Source organism: Macrotis lagotis, chromosome X (assembly GCF_037893015.1).
Source record: "Macrotis lagotis isolate mMagLag1 chromosome X, bilby.v1.9.chrom.fasta, whole genome shotgun sequence".
NCBI lineage: Eukaryota > Metazoa > Chordata > Mammalia > Peramelemorphia > Peramelidae > Macrotis > Macrotis lagotis.
In genome coordinates, this window is record NC_133666.1 from 227,929,598 (window position 1) to 227,940,414 (window position 10,817).

The 10,817-nt window shown below is 32.4% G+C and overlaps 1 non-coding gene across 1 annotated transcript; it reads right to left on the reverse strand.

The window, feature by feature from the left end:
- Positions 1–8,524: 8,524 nt before the first annotated feature.
- Positions 8,525–8,627, reverse strand: LOC141503792 (U6 spliceosomal RNA). Its single transcript, XR_012473098.1, has one exon. It is a non-coding gene; the product is annotated as a U6 spliceosomal RNA (small nuclear RNA).
- Positions 8,628–10,817: the final 2,190 nt, after the last annotated feature.

The following is a 10,817-nucleotide window of genomic DNA, read 5'->3' on the forward strand; positions in this document are numbered from 1 at the left end:
ACCTCATATATTTCAAAGTGGACATAATTGGTAACCTTTTTTTTGGAGAGGATTATTAGGAGCATTTCCCTTCTCCTTTGAATTCCTTTCTTACCCCACTGAACTAGACTCTGCCCAGTATTTGATGAAAAGGTAAGAAGAGTAAGATGCTCCACTATACCTAAAGACCCAATATAAAAAAAGCAACTTAGCACACTTTTCTTGGGCATCTACCTCTGTGAAGCATTGGGCATACAGAGACAAAAAAAGAAAGAAAGAAAAATAATCCCTATACAGAAGAAGTTTAGAGACCAATGAGAGAGACTCAAATATTCAAATGGTTTTTGTGATCTCATTGATGCTGATATTGCCACCAATGATTCAGACCCACAAGTTTAGATCTATTCTAAAACACTAACTCCCTAAGTGATCCTGGACAAGTCATTAATCTCTATCACACTCAGTTTCTCAATCTGTAAAATGGGGATAATGACAGGACCTATCTTATAGGGTTGTTGTGAGGATCAAATGAGATAAGAATTTTAAGTATTTGGCATATAGTAGACACCAACCAAAATGTGTAATCCTCTCTCTCTCCCTCCTATCCATGTCTACTATTCTTGTGGGATTTTTGTCCATGTCTTGTTAGATATTTCCCACAGGAAACACACCAGTGTGCTGAGGACTTCTTTAGATTTTTGGTAATATACTCTGAACATAGAGGCTATCTTTTAATTACTCTCATTTTTTTTCATGTGACTAAGATCATCTTTTTTTAGTCATACATTTCTTTGACAGCATCCTTTTTTCTAAAAAAAATAGATGTCACATGTAAGCAGATACATATATGTGTGTGAACACATATCTATCTACTATTGAACTATAAAATTTGAAGAAAGTGGAGAGTTCTAACAATTAATAGAACCAGATAATTAATTAGGAGAAAGCACCTGAAATGTGCAATAAATGAAGTGAGGGATTCTAGGGGACCTAAGAGGAACAGCTTGTACAAAGATGTAGAGGCATGAGATGCAATCATCATTTGAGGAACAGCAAGTAGGCCAGCATGTCTGGAATAAATAAAAATCTGGAGGGAAATGAACTATACATTACTATAATAATATATATTTCTAATGAATAGAAAGACTGACTATGGAAAACTTTAAATATTAGATCGAGGAGTCAATATTTTTTGTAAAAGCAAGAAAGGAGTCATTGCAATTTTTAGCAGAGGTTCAAATTTTTTACTAGCATTTGGGAATGTCTCTGGAGAATGGTCATTAGAAAAGTCATTTGACAATGAATTCTTTTAATATACCCATACATTTAAAAAATTGAATTTATATAACATTGTAACATTTGCAAAACATTCTAAATACGGATTTCATTTGCTCTTCACAACAAATCTTCACAACAAACCTTTCAGGTAGAATCTTTTATTATCTTCATTTTATAAATAAGAATACTAAAATAAGTGATATACCTAGGATCACACAATTAAGTAAACATCTGAATCAGGATTTGAAATCTAGTCTTTCTGATTCCAGGTGTAGTGGTCCATTTTGCTCTCTCCCTTACAGTTCAATTCTATTAGTTTAAAAGAACCTGAGAGGTCAATGAATCTTAGTAGAAACCTGTTTGTATCATAACATTCAGCATTGCTGTTGAGTCAATTCAGTCCTATCTGACTCATTATGACCCTGTCTTAGGTTTTCTTGGCAAAGATATTGAAGTAGTTTGCCATTGGTTGCCAATGGTTTGCCTTTTCCTACTCCAGTTCATTCTATGAATAGGAAACTGAGGCAAACTGGGCTAAGGGATTTGCCCAGGTTCATTCAGTTAGTAGATGTTTAAGGATAGATTTGAACTCAAGACTTCCTGACTCCAAGTTCAGCCCTCTATTCACTTTGCCATCACATACTAATTGTTGAAGACTTGTGTCTTACCTATATGTGTGGCAGTATGGAGAATTTATCGAATATTTCCTCAGTGTTTAATAATATAAAAATTATCTAATATTGATCATTTAATAAAATTACTAAACATATGCAATCATTTAATATTATAAAAATCTGGCTTATTCTGTAGAGTTCGCCAAAAGAGTAGTTTTAAACCTCATGGACATAGGCACCAAGTTAAATTTAAAATGTTCAAAGAAGTGCCCTAGAATTTGCATTTTAAAAAGTGCACTATAACAAACAGTGCAGATAATAAATACACTTTTTCACATTGCTGGTTCACTAGTCCTTTCTAAAATACAAATTAAATGGCAGGTTTTTTTTTTTAACAAGAAAGCATTTATCTAAATAGGAATACCAGGTTCAACAATGTAGTATTTTATAACCAGAAAAGCAAGTATTTCTCAGATATTTCCTCTTTAAAAACTTAGCTCTTCATTGGCTTTGTGCCCTTCCAAGCCGTGGCTAATATTCAGTACAACGTATGTAAGAAGGCCCAGCTCCATTCCAAAGAAAAACTTCATCACATCAAAACATTATTTGCATATTCATAAGCTTCTACCTTCGGGCAGAGACATGAGCTCTTTTTCTTGCAAACTATTACATCGATAGAAATATACAAATAAGCATCTAGAAGAACGAACAAGGATATTAAATGGAAAAATGTTCACTCACCAGTGCACTATTTAAGATCAGGTTTAGAGTATGTTTGCTTGATTACAAAGTAAATTTTAGAAGGAAATAATTGTGTTCATTGTTCACATAAATATTTCATAGCCATTATTACTAATTATTGCTAATATTGTTGACTGTGCTTCTTAGGAACTGTTTGCTTTTGCTAGAAAATATACTAACAAGGTGGTTTTTTTTAAATGAAAAATATATTTAAATTTTACCTTAGGGGCTACTTTTTTAATCAAAATAGCACACCAAGGCATGGTTGAAAGCACTCTGCTTCATCAAAGGTCTCTCAAAACTCAATTGTTATCCAGAAATGAATATTTTCCTGCTGAACAACAAAATATTTACTATGTGCACCCGTTTGTCAGAAATTAGATTATCCTGTTCATTGATTGATTTTCCATATCAGTAATTAATGAATTTCATCACCTACTAATATATTACTCCTAAATAAAATATTCTTTTCTGAGTATTCATTCATAAGCCAAGGGCATATTATTTGTTTACCAATGCCAGTTACAACTTCAATGTTTCAGTTTATGCCATATTCAGAATATGCCATATTCTTACCCAAGCTAACTGGTATAGAACTCCTCAAAACTACTTAGCATTGTTATAGACTGTCAGGTTTTTTTCCAAATATTTGTCATGAGAATGATTTTGTGATCATTACCAGAAAAAGATAGGCTTTTACACATAATCTTGTGGAATCTGAACACCCTTCTCTTGACTAAAATTTGCTTTTGAATACTTTGGTAGCATGTTTTGAGACATTTCCTCCAGTAAAAAGAGATAATACTCATTCATCTAATGTCAATTATAGAAAATAAGCATTAAATGAAAATGATTGAAATCTTCAGAAGCTTTTATTTGGTAATCACTGAACACTTCTATCTAATGCCATGGCAGCAATAACACACATTATATTAGTCGTACACAATACATAATGAGTATTCATGGAACACTGAATAATTTCTATCCCAGAAAAGCCCATTATAATTCATATTTTGGTTGATACACACATGAACACACCTATAACTCAGCCTACTATTTCTTAGTTTTCTCATTAGGAAAGGAGACTGTCATCTTAAAGGTTCAAAATCTCAAGTTCTTTCAAGGAATTTTATACCAACCATTCTGAGTTGGGACTATGGCAGAAGATTTCCAAGAAGGCTGGAACTGGGGCTGTGTAGTACTGATGAGTTTATACCAGGATAACCATTTATTGACAGAATTTCTCGAGTTGGAGCTTCTTTAAAAGCCTTTCACTCTCCCTTAGGTGCTCTCCAAAGAAACATTATCTTCTTGGCCAGCTGTGGTTCCTCTTTCATCAGGACTGAGGATCAGGAGATGAGAATGTCATGCCCTTTCCTTAGAATGTAAGACAATATAGGCTGAAGGCACTTTAGCACGGCTTTTTGAAGAAGGTTGCCATCAGTCTGTTAGCTTGCTCCTTAGCCTCAGAGCATACTGCACTGACTTTATTCTTTATGCTTGTTCCTTGTGAAGCAGTGGAGTGGATTTAAAATTCCATTCCTGACCTTCAAGACCTTCAGTGATCTAGTTCCCGCAGACTTGCCAAAGCTACTTTTCCTACTCACACACGGCAGGTGTAAACCCATTGTTCACATCTATTAACTAGAGTATTGAAAGGAGCTTACATTTTATGCACTATACATCTAGAACATTTCCCTCAATTTTAAGTTCTCATATTCAAGCTAAGATGTTCAAATATTCAGGCCACAAGTGAGAAAATGGGCTACATTTAACTAAATTAAATTCTTATCATCATTCTCAAATACCAATTGTGAAGGATTTGAATATACCTGAAACGTAAATATTTCAAAAAAATGAAACAACCAGCCCAAATGATGTATGAAGAAGGAAATATTCAAACCTCTCAGTTCTATTTAAAAGGGAATGCAGGACTCAAATGAGAGTTATTGTTAAAATTGTATTAGTGTTTAGTGGTTACACCAAGTCATAACACACTGCAGGTCTTCCCAGTACTTCCCACATTGCTCAGCAAGAGTCCACTTTCCTCTCAACAACTTGATTCTTAACTCACAAAAGAAACTCAGTTTTAACATTGGGAACTAAATTAAAAGTTAGCTATAGAAAAACAGTAACCATTACATAATCGATATAGAGAGACTAATTTTCAAACTTGGGCATCAGAACAGAAGGCACCCAATCTGTCATGTGGGTGCTTAAAAAGGATAATAAAAATGATTTTAGGAACACTCACAGAGGGCACTGGAATTCAATGGGCTGAAAAGCTCAACAACTAGAATTAGAATTCTTAAACTTGGAATTTTCTTGATTATGCCTCTGGACATCATAACTCAATGATCGAAAAAGGACTCTGATTCTGACAGTACCCAGACAAAGGAATAAAAAATTGAGGAAGAGGTAGTGGTTTAATAAATATGTGCCATATGGAATAATGTTAATATTCTTATCAATGACAATTGTGATTTGATCATTGAAAGTGATCAATGTAGGATTCTTATCTTTGAATATGAAAGTATATATATATATATATATATATATATATATATCTTCAATGTAAATGTAAATGCAGAAATCAATTCATGATCAATAGCACTTTCTATACTGGGCACACATAAAGCCTATTCTTTAATTCATGGCTCCATCTGTTCTTTTAGAGAACAGATTTTTTGTTACTATTTGTGTCTTGGCTTCTTTTTCAGTCAGCGCCTACAACACATCAGGGGCAGAACATTCTGACCATCACTTATAGTCCAACTATCAAATGTGGGCCATCTCCAGGGTGACCAGATTGGCAAAGAAACAAAAGCATTGTGAATTCTGATGAAGGTGCTGTGTACAAAGACTGAGCTGACTGGTTTGAGTAAATGGTCAGAATGTTTCCTCAGCCATGTATGCAAAGAAAGTCTAAGATTTGTCAAATAGCCTACAACATATAAAACAAAAACACAAACAACAACAAAAGGATCTATTGTCAAGGCATTCTTTGAACTCACAGTCAATAGTTAATAAATCCTGATTAAGCACTTACTATTCTAAGTGATGAGGATACATATAAGGAAAAGAAAGACAGTCCTTTCAGGATCTTACAATCTAATAGAGGAAGACAATATACATAAGGGAGTGACAAAGAGAGTGACATGTCAGAGAATACCTGACTGACATGGCACAATGAAACTAATATGAAAGATGATAGTAAATGTCATTATCTGAAAAAAATCTGAGCCCTCTTTAAAGAAAGACTCTGGGAGGAGTTCATTGCTCTCCAATCAGAGGGGAGAAGCAACTGAGGGGCTATTGATTATTAGAGCCAAATTGATATCCAAGATGATTAGATTTCAGGCACTGAATTTATCCTGGGGGGAAGCATGATATTCCTGGAGTCAAAACTAAGAAGAGTTCTTGATGGATAATGAAGTTAGCTCCAATCATTGCCTTTCAATAAGTCCTTCACTTAGGATCCACCAAATGTACTTGAAATCTTCTTCCAATTCTAATCACATTTTAAGGATATTAGCAAAGTACTCAACTGTTTAGCAAGATCCTTCACTTTCTCTGCATGACCAACTCAATGTATATGTTCTTGCTCATGTCTTCTACTCTACTTTCAAATACAAATTAACATTTGTAGTAATATGCTCACAGAACATCTATCGTGCATCTTTCCATTATCTTGGAATCAATCATCTGTAATTTTAGTTCTTATATAAAAGTTCTCTGTGATTTTTTTTTGGACATAGTTTATGCAGATAGAGATGGGTTTTTGTGTTAACAAGCAACAGGAGATAATTAAAAATCCACAAAATTTACTAAAAGTGATTCACCCTTTTTGTTCATCTTCTTTGTTCAATTCTGCATATAGGATGCTATCTTCAGCATTTGTATAAGATATTTTCATATATGTTTATGTATGTATATATTTATATATGGACATATATGTTAGTGTATTTATGTTGGAAAAAAACAATGAATAAAGAATATTATCCATGACCATATACATGATAACAAATAGGGGGAAGGGAACAAGCATTTATTAAGTTCCTAATGCCAGGCATTTATAAAACTAAATGCTTTATAATTCTTTTCTTATTTGATATACACACATGGACTAATTCATCCATTATAATCTGAGTAACATGCATAATTTTATATTTTCTTGTATATATATATATATATATGTATATATCAAATTCTAATTTCTTCCAGATGGATTTTATTGGGGAAACCTTGTTGTATTTTGGGAGTTCAATGAAGTTAGCATAATATTACTTGCTAAGAGAAGCATTTGTAGAACATTTCACTGTTGATCCAGAATGCTTTTGGTATAGAGAATTTGAGTAGTATATCCTCCATGAAACTAGAAAATTTTATAGTCCATGGGACAATAAGATGATGACATTTAGAGCAGAAAGGGACCTCAGAGCTCATCTTATATCTACGACCCTTATTTTACAGATTCGAAAATGAAACCCAGAAAGATAATCATATATTTCCTTACATATTAATAATCAACAGATCATTGAACTAAATTATTTCCATGAATACATCTTTCATAAAATCTTTTAAGATTTTAACATATTTGTAGTAAATATTTAATTTGAAGAGGGGCTAGTTATATTCTATGAAGTCAAATTCTCTTTTGAAATCAACAATAATGACAGAAGGATCTTATATTCATTTTAAAATTATTTTTAGTTTTTTCAACCTGCAAAAAACTTCCTTCTCATTTTCCCCCAAACTCTCCATCCACCATCAGCTAAAAAAGAGAAACAAAATTCCTATAACAAACATGCATAGTAAAAGCAAAACAAACCAGAACTGTTGATTTCTCAAAAAAATACATGTCTCATTCTCTCTAGGTCCTTCATTTCTTTATCAAAAGGTGGGAAGTATGTTTCAGGATTTAGCCTCTGTATATATGGTCATTCATTACAATGATCAGTATCCCTAATTCCTTCAAAGTTTTCTTTATCATATTCTAATTTGTAAATGTTGTCCAGGTACTATTCATACAAGTCTTCTTAGGTTTCTCTGAAATCATTACCTTTTTCATTTCTTACAATACAATAGTTTTTCATTACATTTATATAGCACAAATTATTCAGTCATTCCACAATTGATAGGCATTTCTTCAACCTCAAATTTTTTCTGCCACAAAATTAACTGCTATAATTATTTCTGTACATATGGGTACATTTCTTTCTTTGTTCTCTTTGGGGAAGAGAGTGAATAATAGTATAGTTGAGTCAAAGGGTATGCACAGTTTAATGGGGTTTTTTTTTTTTTGGCAGTACTACAAAATACTTTCCAGAATGGTTGGATTACTTCATACCTCCAGCAATAATGCATTAAAGTATTTGTTTTCCCAAAATGCCTCCAGCATATTATTTTCCTATCAACTTAGTCAATTTGATGACTGTGAGGTGATGCATCAGAGTTGTTTTAATTTGAATTTCTCTCATTATTAGTGATTTAGATCACTTTGTATGGCTATTTGTAAAGCTTAGGTTTTTTTCTTCTGAAAACTGCATATATCTTTGACTATTTATCAACCAGGAAATGGCTCTTATTCTTATCAATTTGATTCATTTTCATATGTATGGATATATTTGTCTTTCTATCTATCTATATCTATATATCTATAGATATAGATATATACATTAATATATATGTGGGGAGGAAAATGAGATCTCAATCAGAGAAGCTTGTTGCAAAGATTCCCCCCCCACCAATTTCCCGATTCTCTTCTAATTTTAGCTGATATTTTTTGTTCCAAAACTTTTTTTTATTTTTATGTAATCAAAGTATTGCTCCTGGGAACCTATTTCTTATTTGGACATAAATTCCTCCCCATCGATATATTTGACAAGTAATTTCTTCTATGATCATGTAATAAAAATATGGAATACTTCATGCATGTATGTAATTTCTTTCTTATTTAGGGGGTTTGCTGTTCTCTGCATCATTTAAGTTTTAATATATGTGCTCCTGAAGCAACTACTAGAAACAAGAAATTGAGAGTAAAAGCAGGTTAAGGGAGGAGAAATAATGAATTGTGTTTTAGATTGAGATGTTCAATAAACAGTATAGGACAGTTTAGGAGAGAGAATAGAACTGGCTATTATATAATCAGAATGATCAAGCGGAAGCAGGAGGAATAGGTATCATTTGAACCTCATCTTCTTCTAAATAAATTAAAAAAGGGTAGACCATGCATGTGCATACAGACCCACACAGAGTTTGATATAGAGATGCAATGAACTCAAATGGAAAAAATGAAGTAATGGGAAAGCAAGAAAGGGGGAAATAGGAAGGAAGATTTAGTCATAAGTAAAACAAACTATAGCCTCAAAGAGCAGGTCATAAAGAGGGATTTAAAAGTAAATAAATAAAGGGTAAGAATCAGCGATTAGGATCTGGGTGCTAGGAGGAGGAAGGGGTCTAGGGAAGCAGAAACAGATTAATCAAGCACAGAGAACAGCTGCTAAGCATATTCCTCTCTCCTCTCACTATCATCTTCTTTGTAAAGAAGCAGGACAAAAAAACAAAGAGAGGGAAAAAGTATAAGAAAATAGAATGAAGGGAAATATCTAATAAATGATCATAACTATGAATGTTAATGGGATAAAGTCATTCATAACAAAGAAGAGGAATAACAAAATGAATTAGAAGAAACAAGGTAACAATATGTCATGTATAAGAAACACTAGAAATATAAAGATTCACATAGAGTTAAAATGAAGAGTTAAAAGTGAAAGTCATTATGTTTCAGTTGAACTAAAAAAAGTAGGGGTAGCATTGTGATTTCAGGTAAGGTCATAGCAAAAACAGACTTGATTAAAAGAAATTAAATTCAGGGCAGCTAGGTGGTACAGTGGATAGAGCACTGGCCCTGGAGTCAGGAGGACCTGAGTTCAAATTTGGTCTCAAACACTTAATTAACTAGCTGTGTAAACTTGGGCAAGTCACTTAACCCCACTGCCTTGCAAAAATAAAAAAAATAAATAGAGTAAAGGCATAATCATAAATGATACCAAGAATAACAATTAATCTCAAGACAATATGGAGGCACAAAATGGCATAGCATCTACCTATACAAAGGAAAAATTAAATGAATTATGAGGGAAACACTGACAATAAAATTGGTTAGCAGTTGGAAACATCAATACACTTTTCAAACCTCAACAATTACAATCTTTGATCATTACTGAATAGGAATAGTAAAAAAGTAATGACAAACACATTTATACATATACTTGCTTTTAACTATTTCTTAGCACCATATGACATCTTCACAAAAATTGATCACATACTAGAATACAAAAATCTCACAAAGGCAATAAAACAGATTGGACAAAGAACAAATCATAGAAATAGTCTAGAATTTAATCAAAGAAAATTACAGAAATATTAAAAGTTGTATGATATAGAAAAAAGCACACCTTTATGTCTCTAAAAACTTATGTTATTCATTTTTAAAAAACAGATTAATGGATTGAAATGAAAATAAAAATGTTTAGAAAATCTAGTAAATAAAAAAGAACCATTAATTAATTTTAAAAACTTTAGAGCTATTTTTTAAATTATAAAATAGATGTCACTAGCTTATTTGAGAAAAGAGACAGGATTTGCCACTATAAAAAAAATGAAAATGAAGAATTTATACTAAATGAGAAGTGTGTCCTTGGGCAAGTCATTTAACCATGACTGCCTTGCATCCAGGACCATCTCCTGTCATCCTGATTCATATTTGGACACTGGACCCAGATGACTCTGGAAGAGAAAGCGAGATTAGTGATTTAGCACAGCACCACCCCCCACTCAAATCCAGTTCATATGCTTGTCATGGCATCATCTCCCTGATGTTGTGGTCTTCTATGAAAATGAAGGACAATATTATCAAAAAAATAGAATATGACCAAATTCCCTCTGCAAGACAAACATGTTATCATATCCAAACAAGGGAAGAATAATACAAAGTATGGATTGATATTCTGAATAAATTATTAGCAAAGAGACTCAAGCAATACATTTAAAAGATTATATACTATATGCTGGTTATTTTCTATCAGGGATACAATGTTAGAAAAAAACAATAAAAATAATTGACTCCATTAATAAAAATAAAATCATATAATTTTATCAATAGTAAAAACTAAAATATAAATATTATTTATAAAGTATAGG